At 40.2% G+C, this 15256-nt stretch overlaps 7 non-coding genes and 6 pseudogenes across 7 annotated transcripts; 8 read left to right on the plus strand and 5 right to left on the minus strand.

Moving 5' to 3' along the window:
* Window positions 1-1078: 1078 nt before the first annotated feature.
* LOC135469442 (uncharacterized) lies at window positions 1079-1197 on the plus strand (annotated as a pseudogene).
* A 4150-nt stretch (window positions 1198-5347) lies between these two features.
* On the plus strand, window positions 5348-5464 carry LOC135469448 (uncharacterized; annotated as a pseudogene).
* Window positions 5465-5584: 120 nt separating this feature from the next.
* Window positions 5585-5707, plus strand: LOC135469427 (uncharacterized; annotated as a pseudogene).
* A 120-nt stretch (window positions 5708-5827) lies between these two features.
* LOC135469434 (uncharacterized) lies at window positions 5828-5946 on the plus strand (annotated as a pseudogene).
* A 120-nt stretch (window positions 5947-6066) lies between these two features.
* LOC135469422 (5S ribosomal RNA) lies at window positions 6067-6185 on the plus strand. Its single transcript, XR_010444330.1, has one exon. It is a non-coding gene; the product is annotated as a 5S ribosomal RNA (ribosomal RNA).
* A 121-nt stretch (window positions 6186-6306) lies between these two features.
* LOC135469454 (uncharacterized) lies at window positions 6307-6425 on the plus strand (annotated as a pseudogene).
* A 120-nt stretch (window positions 6426-6545) lies between these two features.
* Window positions 6546-6664, plus strand: LOC135469437 (5S ribosomal RNA). The gene has a single exon (XR_010444333.1). It is a non-coding gene; the product is annotated as a 5S ribosomal RNA (ribosomal RNA).
* A 121-nt stretch (window positions 6665-6785) lies between these two features.
* Window positions 6786-6903, plus strand: LOC135469453 (uncharacterized; annotated as a pseudogene).
* Window positions 6904-8053: 1150 nt separating this feature from the next.
* Trnai-uau (transfer RNA isoleucine (anticodon UAU)) lies at window positions 8054-8136 on the minus strand. The gene has a single exon. It is a non-coding gene; the product is annotated as a tRNA-Ile (tRNA).
* Window positions 8137-8232: 96 nt separating this feature from the next.
* Window positions 8233-8322, minus strand: Trnay-gua (transfer RNA tyrosine (anticodon GUA)). The gene is given in 2 exon segments: window positions 8233-8268; window positions 8286-8322. It is a non-coding gene; the product is annotated as a tRNA-Tyr (tRNA).
* Window positions 8323-8727: 405 nt separating this feature from the next.
* Window positions 8728-8810, minus strand: Trnal-uaa (transfer RNA leucine (anticodon UAA)). The gene has a single exon. It is a non-coding gene; the product is annotated as a tRNA-Leu (tRNA).
* Window positions 8811-8903: 93 nt separating this feature from the next.
* Trnay-gua (transfer RNA tyrosine (anticodon GUA)) lies at window positions 8904-8993 on the minus strand. The gene is given in 2 exon segments: window positions 8904-8939; window positions 8957-8993. It is a non-coding gene; the product is annotated as a tRNA-Tyr (tRNA).
* A 6049-nt stretch (window positions 8994-15042) lies between these two features.
* Window positions 15043-15161, minus strand: LOC135469413 (5S ribosomal RNA). The gene has a single exon (XR_010444322.1). It is a non-coding gene; the product is annotated as a 5S ribosomal RNA (ribosomal RNA).
* Between the last annotated feature and the right edge of the window lie 95 nt (window positions 15162-15256).

A 15256-nucleotide genomic window follows, 5' to 3' on the forward strand; every position in this document is an offset into this window, starting at 1 on the left:
AGGGAAAGACAACATGTCATGTGTTAACCGTGGACTTCTGTGAGGGAAAGACAACATGTCATGTGGTAGCCATGAACTTCTGTGAGGGAAAGACAACATGTCATGTGGTAGCCATGGACTTCTGTGAGGGAAAGACAACATGTCATGTGGTAAACGTGGACTTCTGTGAGAGAGAGAGAACATATTATGGTAACCATGAACCTCTTTGAGGAGAAGATAACATGCCATGTGGTAGCCATGGACCTCTGTGAGGGAAAGACAACATGTCATGTGATAGCCATGGACTTCTATGAGGGAAAGACAACATATCATGTGGTAGCCATGAACATCTGTGAGGGAAAGACAACATGTCATTTGGTAGCCGTGGACTTCTGTGAGGGAAAGACAACATATCATTTGGTAGCCTTGGACTTCTGTGAGGGAAAGACAACATTCCATGTGGTAGCCTTGTACTTTCTGTGAGGGAAAGACAACATGTCAGGTGGTAGCCGTGGACTTCTGTGAGGTAAAGACAACATGTTGTGTGGTAGCCATGGACTTCAAAAGACAACATTTCATGTTGTAACCTTGTACTTCTGTGAGTGAAAGACAACATGTCATGTGGTAGCCATGGACTTCTGTGAGGGAAAGACAACATGTCATGTGGTAACTGTGGACCTCTGTGAGGGAAAGACAACATGTCATGTGATAGCCATGGACTTCTGTGAGGCAAAGACAGCATGTCATGTGGTAACCGTGGACTTTTGTGAGGAAAAGACAACATGTTGTGTGGTAGCCATGGACTTCTGTGAGGCAAAGACAACATGTCATGTGGTAACTGTGGACCTCTGTGAGGGAAAGACAACATGTCATGTGATAGCCATGGACTTCTGTGAGGGAAGGACAACATGTCATGTGGTAACCGTGGACTTTTGTGAGGAAAAGACAACATGTTGTGTGGTAGCCATGGACTTCTGTGAGGGAAAGACAACATGTCATGTGGTAGACATGGACTTCTGTGAGGCAAAGACAGCATGTCATGTGGTAGCCATGAACTTCTGTGAGGGAAAGACAACATATCATGTGGCCTTCTGCTTTTTCCTATGACCATATCACGCTGAAAACACCGGTTGTCGTCCGATCACCGAAGTTAAGCAAAGTCTAGCTCAGTCAGTACTTGAATGGGTGACTGCCTGGGAACACCGAGTGCTATAGGCTGTTGTCATTTTGCTTCCAGTGCAAGCAAATTACTGAGAGAACTTTCACCATTGCTTTTTTTTCTTTTTGTTTGCATTTCAAAAGGTTGTATGTTTTTTTTTATTTGGATAAGAAAACTTATTCACCATAAGACATATTTACTTGAATGACAATACAGTGTACGAGACACTATCTGTACAGCAATCTAATTTAAAAGAAAAAAAATATATCACAGAGACCTAGATTGCGTATTTCTGATGGAAGTATCAGTATTTGAGGACGTTACCTCAGGAAGTAAATAAGTTTATCGTTTACAACTTTACAGATCACGTTATTTTTACACCATATATCTTTGAAACACCTTGGGCCGAGACGAACAAAATCAACATGAACCCGAGTTCTCACAATACCCTTTGCAGCGGAGACAATATGACTGGCGTCTCTTTGCTTACCATTAAAGATTATGTCATTTCTGGCCCACCACAATGAAAATTAAAGAACACTCAAAGAATATACAAACAAACTGATTCGTCTGATTTGTTTACATTTCCAAACAATTTATGGATAAGGTGCTTTTAGTTAAAGGACGGTACAAAATTGGCATATCTGATAATCACTCCAAGAAATTCATTAATTACTTGTCTAATCATGTTACATTCCACAAATAAATGTGCCTGTGCTTCTGAGCCTTGACAGAACACATGTGTCGTCAGTGGCTGTATTTCGCCGCAAAAGCCTCTCTTTAACAGGTAGGATGTCATGAACTAGTTTAAAACAAAAATTAATCAAGTTGTGATCTAAGAATTTGTTAAATACATTTCCATATAACTGGCCATTCCAACTGCGGCCGCTTCACAACAACACGTGGGGCTTCTATGACTTTTTTAAGAATCTGGATATAAATAGCCTTGCTAGAACAAATAATCTCTGCCCTGTATAAAATTCCCTTCAAGCATCGAGGGCGTACTTGTAAAACCTAGGCACATTCTGTGAATGAGGAATACTACATCTGCCAAAATCAGGTCTAACATTACGTAGTGATCATCCGATCCAGTAAATGGCAAAGTGTGTCCAATCAGCGGTGGACCCGTGTAACAATTTCAAAATGTGCTTTATACCAAACATTTCAAGCTTGCAACAAATATTTTGAATATTAAGACCGCCAGCCGCAAATGAATTGCGTACAACGGTTCTTTTTAGACACTCTGGTTTGTTATCCCATACAAATCTGTGAACAGTCTGATTACATAATGTAACGCATTTAGTGGGCAAGTAAACGCATTGGGCAGTAAACCACAAGACGGCTAAGGCAACTGAATTGATCAACACAGATTTCCCCCTGAGAGTTAGAAACCTTCCTGCCCAGGAAGATATATTTCTTTTAACCTTGGTGAGAATACGATGAGAGGTCAAATCTTCTGCATCAGGACCAAAGTACACACCACATATCTTAGCATTTTTGACTGTCTTCAGGCCAATGTCAGCAACATCATGACTGTTCCATTTGCCTATGGGAAGTGCGGCACTTTTCGACAAGTTCAACATTGCTTCTGATGCTTTACCGTACCTCTGTGCTACTTCTACAACGTGATCAACAGAACTCTCTTCAGAAACAATGACAGTTGAATCGTCCGCAAGGGCGGACACCTTCGCCTGTTTGTCAGTCCCAGGCATACTTACTCACTTAATTGACAAATCCTTTCGAATAGCTGCAATAAATGGCTCGAGAGACAATACATACAATAACGGAGAAAGAGCACAGCCTTGACGGACACCTCGATATAAGTTGAAGGAGTCCGACAAATGCCCGTTTACAATCACTCTGCTGGAAATATCTGTGTATAACATTTTCACCCGTCTACAAAAGTCGGGACCAAAATTGTACTTTTCCAAACATTTAAATAAAAACGACCAATCTACTCGATCGAAGGCTTTTTCCTGGTTCAAATTGATAAAACAAGCCTTAAGGTCTTTTCGTTCGACAAAAGCATACGTTTTCCTTAGCAAGTGTAAATTGTCAAATATACTCCTTCCCGGGATCCCACAGGTTTGGTTCTGTGCAACAGTGGTATCAATGATAGATTTCAGTCCATTACACAAGGCTTTGGAGACAATTTTGTAGTCAACATTCAACAAGCTAATTGGTCTCCAGTTTTTAATATTGTCTGAATTGTCGGGATCCTTACAAAGAAGAGTAATTAAACCAGATCTTTGAGATGACGTAAGTGATCCAGAACGAAAACAACAATTGACAACAGACGTATAAATTTTTCCAAAGACGGACCAAAACTGAACATAAAATTCCGCTGGAAGGCCATCACTAGCATATTTAGACAGATGCTTCACAGCAAAATATAATTCTTCTTCACGCGAATCTCTGGAATTCTTTGACAACTCCGGTAATTCGGACAAAAAGACATCTTTCAACACTGTGTCAGTACTTCCTTTTGAATACAAATCTTTGTAATAAGAGCGAATACAATCAGCAATATTACTTTGACCTGTATGGACTTTTGAGCCTTCCTTATAACATTTGATACTTTTTGGCTCTGTCGACCTCTTGCTTCACAAAGTATCTCGTCGGCTTTTCACCCTGGTCAAAATACACAGCCTTGGGTCTAATTACAGCCTCATCACGTGCTGTCTTGTGCAGAACATTTATTGTTTTCTTTACATTTTCAATTTCCTCAGCGTTATTAACAGGGTCTTCTTTTAAAACATTCAGTTCCTTCTCCAAATCCGCTAATTTACCCTTTCTCCTAGCAGAAACAGTACTACAAGTGTGTACGGATAACCTCCTTACATTTCCACTTAAACTGATCCCAGTTATCAATAAAATCCGTCTCGTTTACAATATTCATATAGCAAAAAGACTATTGAACACATTCCGGATTTTAACAGTCAAGTCCGGGTCTCCTACAGCAGACACATTACATTTCCAGTAAAAAGGACCCCAGGTAATTACATCTTTAAAGCACACATCAAAATATACACACGAGTGGTCAGAGAAAGACACATGCAAAAGATCAGATGACGTTACATAATTTTGAACAGCTGTAGGTAAATAAAATCGATCAATTCGGCTATCTGCCTGGCCTCTCGACCAAGAATAACATTTCTTATCAGGATTAATTTTCCTAAGTACATCACAAACACCAAAATCTGTCTTTAAAACATTAATTTCACCAAGACCATCGGTTCTAGCATTTGCGTTACTGCCACATTTATCCAATACATTATTCTCAACAAAATTGAAGTCCCCCTCCCCTAATAAAAGTACTTCACTACCACACAGCAAGGGGTCTAAATTGGTGATAAAGCCCTTTCTTTCTTTACAACGGTTAGGAGCGTACACACACACAAGATTGAGGGCAGTGTTACTGATTTCCACTTTCATGGTTATACAACGACCGTACGGACACCTAGTTACCTTCCGTATGTAACAGTCTACGGTGTACCTTATAATGATCCCCACCCCACGGCTCCTGTTTGTCCCATACGTCCACCGTGCATCATCGGGGAAATCAAACATCTTTTGTGTCATTATAATTGGCAAAATGGTTTTCTTGCAAAAAATATTATTCTCAGATACAAATTTTTTTCACTTGCTCTTGCTTGTTAACACCACGCAGACCATTTACATTCAAAGATCCAAATCGAATTGAGCCGTGAACTGACATTATAGAAGTCCGTACATACCCATTTTTCATAATTAATTATGCACAAGTTTCTGTCCAATCAGTCCAAATAATCCATTTTCTTTTTCTCTAACCGCCTTCTAGCGCGGGAGGTGATCGATTTTCGTTTCCAATATTCCAGTAACACGGTGTTGTTGTCTTGGGATGGAGTAGGGGTCGTCTCCACTGGTGAATCCTGTATGCCTTCATGAACGACGTCATCTGACGTAACCGTGCAAATGCTGTCGTCCATATCAGCAGGGCTCACCTCTTCGTCAGGAACACTGGTCCTTTCCAGTTTCGCCTTTTTGAGCTGCCCTGGCGCTGAAGAGCATACCTCGTGAACTTCCTGGGAACACCGAGTGCTGTAGGCTGTTGTCATTTTGCTTCCAGTGCAAACAAATCACTAAGAGAACTTTCACCATTGCTTTTGGCAGTTTTTAAACCTCTTGTCATTTTGCAATAATATACACTCAAACTTTTATTCAGCTTTCGTCTATGGGCATATTACGTTAAAACACCGGTTCTCGTCCGATCACCGAAGTTAAGCAACGTCGAGCTTGAAAATACTTGAATTTGTGACTGCCTGGGAACACCGAGTGCTGTAGACTGTTGTCATTTTGCTTCCAGTGCAAGCAAATCACTGAGAGAATTTTAACAATTACTGTTGGCATGTCTTAAATTTCTTGTCATTTTCCAATAAAATATACTCAATCTTTCCTTCTGCTTTTACCTACGGCCATATTACGTTGAAAACACCGGTTCTCTTCCGATCGCCGAAGTTAAGCAACGTCGAGCTTGGTCGGTCAGTACTTGGATGGGTGACCGCCTGGGAACACCGAGTGCTGTAGACTGTTGTCATTTTGCTTCCAGTGCAAGCAAATCACTGAGAGAACTTTCACCATTGCTGTTGACAGTTTTTAAACCTCTTGTCAATTTTCAATAATATACTCTTGAACATTTAATCAGCTTTTGTCTACGGCCATATCACGTTGAAAATACCGGTTCTCGTCGGATCACCGAAGTCAAGCAACGTCGAGCGTGGTCAGTACTTGAATTTGTGTCTGCCTGGGAACACCGAGTGCTGTAGGCTCTTGTTTTTTTGCTTCCAGTGTAAGCAAATCACTGAGAGAACTTTTACAACTGCTGTTGGCATGTCTTAAACTTCTTGTCATTAACCAATGAAATATACTCAATCTTTACATCTGCTGTCGTCTTCGAACATATCACGTTGAAAAAACCGGTTCTCGTCCGATCACCGAAGTTAAGCAACGTTGAGCTTGGTCAGTACTTGGATGGGTGACCGCCTGGGAACACCGAGTGCTGTAGGCTGTTGTCATTTTGCATCCAGTGCAAGCAAATCACTGAGAGAACTTTCACCATTGCTTTTGGCAGTTTTAAAACCCCTTGTCCTTTTGCAATAATATACACTTAAACTTTTTATTCAGCTTTTGTCCACGGTCATTTTACGTTGAAAACACTGGATCTCCTCCGATCACCCAAGTTAAGCAACGTCGAGCTTGAAGAGTACTTGAATTTGTTACTGCCTGGGAACATTGAGTGCTGTGGGCTGTTGTCATTTTCCTTCCAGTGTAAGCAAATCACTGAGAGAACTTTTACAATTACTGTTGGAAAGTTTTAAATTTTTTGTCAATTTCCAAAAAAATATACTAAATCTTTCCTTCTGCTTTCGCCTACGGCCATATCACGTTGAAAACACCAGTTCTCGTCCGATCACCGAAATTAAGCAACGTCGAGCTTGGTCAGTACTTGGATGGGTGACCGCCTGGGAACACCGAGTGCTGTAGGCTGTTGTCATTTTCCTTCCAGTGCAAGCAAATCACTGAGAGAACTTTAACCATTGCTTTTGTCAGTTTTAAAACCTCTTGTCCTTTTGCAATAATATATACTTAAATTTTTTATTCAGCTTTTGTCCACGGCCATTTTACGTTGAAAACACCGGTTCTCGTGCGATCACCCAAGTTAAGCAACGTCGAGCTTGAAAATACTTGAATTTGTGACTGCCTGGGAACACCGAGTGCTGTAGGCTGTTGTCATTTTCCTTCCAGTGCAAGCAAATCACTGAGAGATCTTTTACAGTTACTGTTGGCATGTTTTAAACTTTTTGTCAATTTCGAAAAAAATATACTCACTCTTGCCTTCTGCTTTCTCCCATGGCCATATCACGTTAAAAACCCCGGTTCTCGTCCGATCACCGAAGTTACAGTGAATCTTTAATCAAAATAAAACAAACTAGTACGAGTGGGGTTCGAACCCAGGCGGACTCTTGTTCATTGGAACTAAAGTCCAACGCCTTAACCACTCGGCCACCGTACTATACCATCAACATCTTGCAACCTCATGTCAATTAATTTGTACACGATTGGAGTTTTAACACGTAACGAGGATAAAAAAAATAAAGAAACCGAAGTTCCGTCGAGAATAAATCGAATAAGGATATCAACTTTCATTTCCGCTACAGTCCTCCGATCTACCAACTGAGCTATCGATGGATTGTTTTCGCTTCGTGCTAAATATTTGACGCAAGAACAAGGATTCGCTAAAAGTCCATGTCAATGAGAAACCATCCGTTCGTATTTCTTTGACAGTAATATGCACACAAAGCCATCTGTTTTCTCTCAGAAATGACAACTAAACATTCCTTTCTTTGGACCAAAAGACATTTTCAAAGAACAGACTGTAATTGTCTGAAATCAATGCACAGTCTCACAAAACAAACCACTTTACAAAGCTAAATCTTGTAACAGTTTCTAAAATAAATAAGTATTTTACTTTCTTTGCGGCACATTTATTTCATGCAAATGAATCTAATACTTGTGACAATATATCATACAACGCAAAATAATGACTGTCTTCTAATCAGTTCAACATATGTTGTAATTTTCGGTCAAAACCTGTACATAGTACATTAGCCTATAAATACACCATTGGTTTGCAAAATCCTTCTCCACTAAGTCAAATGAAATCAGCAGAAAATGTTATTTCCAATAAATGATTTGACCTCAACAGCGATTTTCTTAACCTATCGATGTTTCTCCTCACTGTCCACCTCATTTTAAGCACACCACACAGAAAACTGTATGAAATTAAACAAATACAGGTAGCTGCGTAGCTTTCCCCACTCAGGTTAAAAGTAGAGAAACTTCCTGCAATGAACCTTTAATCAAAATGAAACAAACTAGTACGAGTGGGGTTCGAACCCACGCCTATTGTTGTCCACTGGAACATAAGTCCAACGCCTTAACCACTCGGCCACAGTACTATACTATTAACATCTTGCAACCTCATGTCAGTTAATTTGTACACGATTGGAGTTTTAACACGTAACGAGGTTAAAAAAAAAAAAAGAAACCGAATTTCCGTCGAGCCGGAATCGAACCAGCGACCTAAGGATATCAACTTTTATTTCCACTACAGTCCTCCGCTCTAACAACTGAGCTATCGACGGATTGATTTCGACACGTGCTAAATATTTGACGCAAGTCCACGGATTCGCTAAAAATCCATGTCAAGGAGAAACCATCCGTTCGTATTTCTTTGACAGTAATATGCAAACAAAGCCATCTGTTTTTTCTCAGAAATTAGCCTATAAATTCACCGATGGTTTGCAAAATCCTTCTCCATTAAGACAAATGAAATCAGCAGGAAATTTTATTTCCAATAACTGATTTGACCTCAACAGCGATTTTCTTAACCTATCGATGTTTGTTCTCACTGTCCACCTCATTTTAAGCACACCACGCAGAAAACTGTATGACGTTAAACAAAGTACAGAGAGCTTCATCGCTTTTCTCACTCAGGTTGAAAGTAGAGAAAATTCCCACAGTGAATCTTTAATCAAAATGAAACAAACTAGTATGGTTGGGGTTCGAACCCACGCGGACTCTTGTCCATTGGAACTTAAGTCCAACGCCTTAACAACTCAGCCACCATACTGTGCTATCACATCTTGCAACCTCATGTGAGTTAATTTGTACACGATTGGAGTTTTAACACGTAACGAGGATAAAAAAAAAAAGAAACCGAAGTTCCGTCGAGCCGGAATCGAACCAGCGACCTAAGGATATCAACTTCCAATTCGGCTACAGTCCTCCGCTCTACAAACTAAGATATCGACGGAATGCTTTCGCTTCGTGCTAAATATTTGACGCAAGTCCACGGATTCGCTGAAAATCCATGTCAAGGGAAAATCATCCGTTCGTATTTCTTTGACAGTAATATGCAAACAAAGCCATCTGTTTTCTCTCAGAAATGACAACTAAACATTCCTTTCTTTGGACCAAAAAACATTTTCAAAGAAAAGACTGTAATTGTATGAAATGAATCCGCAGTCTCACAAAACAAACCACTTTACAAAGCTAAATCTTGTAACAGTTTCTAAAAAAAATAAGTATTTAGCTCATACAAAATGAATCTAATACTTGTGGCAATATATCATACAATGACAAACTTGTCCATGCAAAACATAATGACCGCCTTCTAATTAGTTCAATACATGTTGTAATTTTCGGTCAAAACCTGTACATAGTACATTCGCCTATTAAAACATCATTGTTTTGTAAACTCCTTCTCCACTAAGTCAAATGAAATCAGCAGGAAATGTTATTTCCAATAACTGATTTGACCTAAACAGCGATTTTCTTAAGCTATCGATGTTTGTTCTCACTGTCCACCTCATTTTAAGCACACCACACAGAAAACTGTATGATGTTAAACAAATACAGACAGCTGCGTTGCTTTCCCCACTCAGGTTAAAAGTAGAGAAAATTCCTACAGTGGATCTTTAATCAAAACAGAACAAATTAGTACGGGTGGGGTTCGAACCCACGCGGACTGTTGTCTATGGCAAATTTTTTTTTTTTTTTGAAAATTGTTGAATTTATTCCCAGATTGTCATCAAATACACAAGATTTCACAATACCCGGCTATCACAAACTTTTGAAATCACAAGGCAGTCTTAATTAAAATAAAATATCACAGAAAAGATGACTGCTTTGTGAATAGAACAATTGCACATTAGCTGCTCATTTCAATAAATACACTAATTTATCATTCCGTAATGTACAGAAGACTTTCTTTATACACCAGATTTTCTCGAAAGATGGCCTGTCTAGTCGAAAAAAGTCAACATGAATACGGGTTTTAATTATTCCTTTGGCGGCCTTAACAATAGCAACAGAATCCCTGTTTTTTTTCCCGAAATATTATGTCGTTGCGTGCACACCAAATACTAAACTGAAGAACACATATGACATACACCATCACAGCTCTAACTTCCTGGTTAAAGGTGGAATTGAATACCTTGTAAATTAATGTTTCCGAGTCCATATTTGGTAGGTAGTTCGCAAACAAAACAAATATCCGGTTAAAGTCATTAAACACATCCTGAACGATTTTACATTGTACAAACAGATGTTGCCGAGTTTCAGACAGGGAGCAAAAAACACACAAGTCATCGGTGGCTACATTTCTCCTAAGAAGTTTTTCCTTAACGGGCAAAATGTCATGAACCAACTTGTAACTGAAGTTGACCAAGTTGTGATCTAAGAATTGATGAAAAACAGTTTTCCATATTCTAACCCAGTCCAAATGCGGCATAGACACCCTTGCTCTTGGACAATGTACTATTTTTGTTACAAAATATTCATAAATATACCTGCTTGAACACAATGTTACAGGTTGCTGTACACCTGTGGTAAATTCTCTCCAGGCGCTCAAGGCCAGTCTATAAAAAGGTGGAATGTTTTCAGAATGTGGGACATTGGAACGACAGAATTCACGACAAACATGTCTTAGGGGTAAACCCAACCAATAGATGGCAAAGTATTTCCATTCAGCTGTTGTTCCATGAATTAATTTTAAAACATGCCGAGTAACAAGTGCTTTTATTTTACAATCTATATTATGTACGTTTAGACCTCCATTCCCTATTTTATTATGTACGACAACTCTCTTCAAACTTTCGGGCTTGTTATCCCACAAAAATCTGAACACAGTTTGGGAACATTGATTGACACATTTAGGTGGCAACAGAGTACACTGTGCAGAAAACCATAAAACAGCTAAAGCAACTGTATTAATTAAGACAGACCTCCCCCGTAGGGTCAAATATCTTCCATTCCATGCTGATACATGTTTCTTTACCTTACTTAAAACACGCTCAGAATTGAGTTCTGTTTGATCTGGTCCAAAAAATACCCCACAAATCTTTGAATTTGTAGTGATGTTAAGCCCACCACTGTGCACGTTAGTTTCGTCCCAGCTACCAATGGGAAGAACCGTGCTTTTCAACAAGTTGAGTTTTGCTCCTGAGGCTTTTCCATAACTTTCTGCTAGTTTAATTACATGCGGAACAGAACTCTCTTCAGATAAAATTGCAGTCGTATCATCTGCAAATGCCGACACTCTTGTTTCCTTATTTGTGCCGGGTAACCGTACACCATTAATTTCGTCATTGTTTCTAATGGCCGCTATAAAGGGCTCTAAGGACAAAACATACAATAATGGTGACAAAGAACAACCCTGTCGGACACCTCGACTCAGTTTAAATTCTTCTGTTATGTGCCCGTTCACAATAACACTACTTGTAATGTCACTATATAATAATTGCACCCACTTACAAAAGTCGGGTCCGAAGTTAAATTTCTCTAAACATTTGAACAAAAATGACCAGTCTACTCTGTCAAAGGCTTTCTCCTGGTCTAAGTTAAGAAAGCATCCTTTTAAATCTTTTTGTTCAACATAATCATATGTATTTCGTAATAAGTGAAGGTTGTCAAAAATACTTCGGCCTGGTATTCCACATGTCTGATTCTGAAGTACAATTGTATCGATCACATTTTTTAACCGATTGCACAAAGCTTTAGAAACAATCTTATAATCTACATTTAGTAAGCTAATTGGCCTCCAGTTTTTTATGCTTTCGGCATTGTCGGGGACCTTACATAATAGTGTGATTAACCCAGAACGCTGTGAATTACTTAATCTACCCAAGTTAAAACAGTGATTAACTACATCCGTAAACACACCCGAAAACAGGGGCCAAAATTGTACATAAAACTCTGCAGGCAAACCGTCGCATCCCGGGGAACGGTTTTTAGACATATTTTTTACTGCAAAAAACAACTCCTGTTCAGTCAAAAGGCCTTCGCAGGCAATTTTACAATCGTCATTTAACATCGGAAGCGATGACAAGAACTCATCTTGAATGGAGGAGTCAGTATCTTGTTCAGTATACAATTTCATATAATACGACCTTATACACTTAGCAATGCCTTCCTGAGATTCATGGGATATTGAAGAATCACTATGACAAGTAATACTTTTGATCATCTTCTTTCTGCCCCTACCAACTTCTCGTCTAATGAAATATTTGGTTGGTTTTTCTCCCTGATCAAAATGAACAGCTTTAGCACGGATAACCGCTCCCGCATGATTCGACTTATAAAGGGCATTTAGAGTCTTTTTCACATTGTCAATACGCTCACAGTTAATGATTGGACTAGATTTCAACGCATTTAATTCTTGTTCAAGTACCAACAAATCACGTTTTTTGTTCATAGATTTTTCCTCACAGTAACTACGAATCCTATCTTTACATTCCCCTTTAAATGTTTCCCATCTGTCTATTAGATCTGCATGACCAGTTGTACAGACAGAGAAAATATCATGGAAGACGGATTTAATATCATCAACAAGCTCCGTGTCATTTAACACAGAAGTATTACACTTCCAGTAGAACGGCCCCCATGAAATGACATCTTCAAAAGAGATATCAAAAAACAAACACGAATGATCAGAAAAAGACACATGTACAGCATCACACTGGGTTACATACTTAAACACAGCGTTAGGGATATAAAATCTATCCAATCTACTGGCACACTGGCGCCTAGACCACGTGTAACAATTCTTATCCGGATGCAGTTTCCTAAAAATATCACAAATACCAAAATCTCTTTTCAAATTATTAATTTCGTCCACTCCATCATTCCTTACATTAGTGGCACAGCCAGCTCTATCTAATTCAATGCTCTCAACACAATTAAAATCCCCACCCATAATAACCAACTCACTGCCCTGCATCACATTATCTAGATTAGAAATAAACTCTTTTCTTTCCTTTGGATTATTAGGGGCATATACACAAACAAGGTTTAAAGCAGTGTTGTTGAGCTCAACCCTAAGGCTTATGTAGCGACCGTTAGGGCACCTCTGTATTTTCCGTATAAAGCAGTCTACCGTATACCTAATAATTATTCCCACCCCACAACTTCGATTTGACCCATACGCCCACCTTGCATCGCCTGGGATTTGCAAATATTTAGTGTCATTATAGTTTTCGAAGTGTGTTTCCTGTAAGAATAGTACATCAATTCCTTTATCGAAAACAAATTGCTTGACATGTTCTTGTTTAGACGGATCCCGTAAACCATTAATGTTTAAAGTCCCAAAACGAATATTATTTAAGCTCATTATACAAAGTAAGTAAAGGTAGAGCGTACATACCCATTGTGGTCAAATAAGAGAGTCCTAATTACGCTACAAATCATTTGTCTCTTTTCATTCGCTGCCTCGCACGAGAAGCAAGCGATTTTCTTTTCCTGTATTCCAGAAGCATGGTGTCCCCCTCCTGAGATGGGGTCGGCGTCATACAGTCTGACGACTGATCAGCATCAACACCATCATAATCAGTAGGATGGGAACTGGGCGGGATAGATGACGCTGCCTCTTCGGCTGTACTGCCATTGTCCAACTTAGCTCGCTTTTCCTCGACTGGGACTGGTGAACGCACGTCGGGAGCGTGCACGTCAGCCACGACCACATTCTTCACCCTTGGGACAGCTGATGACGTTTCATTATCACCAACATCCACTTCTTCGGTGTTCTTAGTATTCTCCCGGACGTCCATCTCCTTATCAGACTCGCTGTCGTCGCTGACGTCTTCATCGGCGCTGTCGTCACCATTCCCGTCGATTTCGTCTTCGTTCTCCTCGCTGTCTTGAACCAGTTCCATAGCAGGTGCGTTGAATGGGTCATCATCGTCGCTGACGTCAACATCAATGTCATCTTGTTTTACGGCGTCTTCCTTATTATACTGGCGCATAGTCGGTAGGTTTCCCTTAACTCGCGCCGCGTACGACATTGCTCTCGCACAACAGTCACTGACCGTATGAAGCCCTGAGTCACACATTCGGCATGGATTTGTACAGTCCTTCTCTGTATGAGGATTCTCATGGGGGGAGAAACCGTCGCAGTTAGAACACCACAGTGCTCTACACTCTGCCGCCTTGTGTGATTTTTGGCCACACTTCCGACATTCATAAGTTTGCCCGGGGTAGGTAAACATAACAATGTCACCACCGAAATTAATAAAATTTGGTACATAACGAACTTTGTGACACCTAAATCTGTAAATCCGAATACCTGTCCGAACATGTGAGAGCTCCGGGTCTGAAAATCTGGGTTTCGTCACACCCAGGCATTCACCATAGGGTTTCAAAGCTGCCTCGATAGTGTCATCTGACATTTCATCCGGTGCCCAGTGGGCCGTCAGATTCAGGTAAACTGACGACGCGGGCATAATGGACCACGTCGTTCCATTTATAACAACATTGGATTTACTCACTAGGGCATTATGCCCAGCCACTGTAGACACGCGGAGATAGAAGTGTTTCTTTAAATAATTCTTCTGAAAACTTATTAGCTCTGTCTTGATATTTAACACACTTGACAGAAAAGGAATAAAGTCCCTCTGGACAGCCGTAGAAAATGCCGGGCTGCTTCGTTTAGAGATTGACACAGACAAAGTTCTGCTTGGCCTGTTTACAGGCGAAAACGACACGGGCTTGGACATACCTGATCCAACGGGGCACACGCCCTTCACCAAACAGTAACCACTGGCCAAACTCAAGCTCTGTGGGCTCCCAGATCACCAAAAAATCAGTCTCAAAAACAAGCGTTGTTGTTGCACAAATGTGTAAACAGCAGAGAATAACCGACACGTCCGTTCACTTCGGCGTCTAGCACACTCTCCTGTCTATGACAAATTAAGTGCAACGCCTTAACCACTCGGCCACCGTACTATACTATCAACATCTTGGAACCTTATGTCAGTTAATTTGTACACGATTGGAGTTTTAACACGCACTGGAAGGAAAATGACAACAGCCTACAGCACTCGGTGTTCCCAGGCGGTCACCCATCCAAGTACTGACCAAGCTCGACGTTGCTTAGCTTCGGTGATCGGACGAGAACCGGTGTTTTCAACGTGATATGGCCGTAGATGAAGGCAGAAGTAAAAATTGAGTATATCTTATTGGAAATTCACAAGAAATTCAAAACATGCCAACAGCAATTGTAAAAGTTCTCTCAGTGATTTG

This window comes from Liolophura sinensis, chromosome 6, assembly GCF_032854445.1.
Source record: "Liolophura sinensis isolate JHLJ2023 chromosome 6, CUHK_Ljap_v2, whole genome shotgun sequence".
Classification (NCBI taxonomy): domain Eukaryota; kingdom Metazoa; phylum Mollusca; class Polyplacophora; order Chitonida; family Chitonidae; genus Liolophura; species Liolophura sinensis.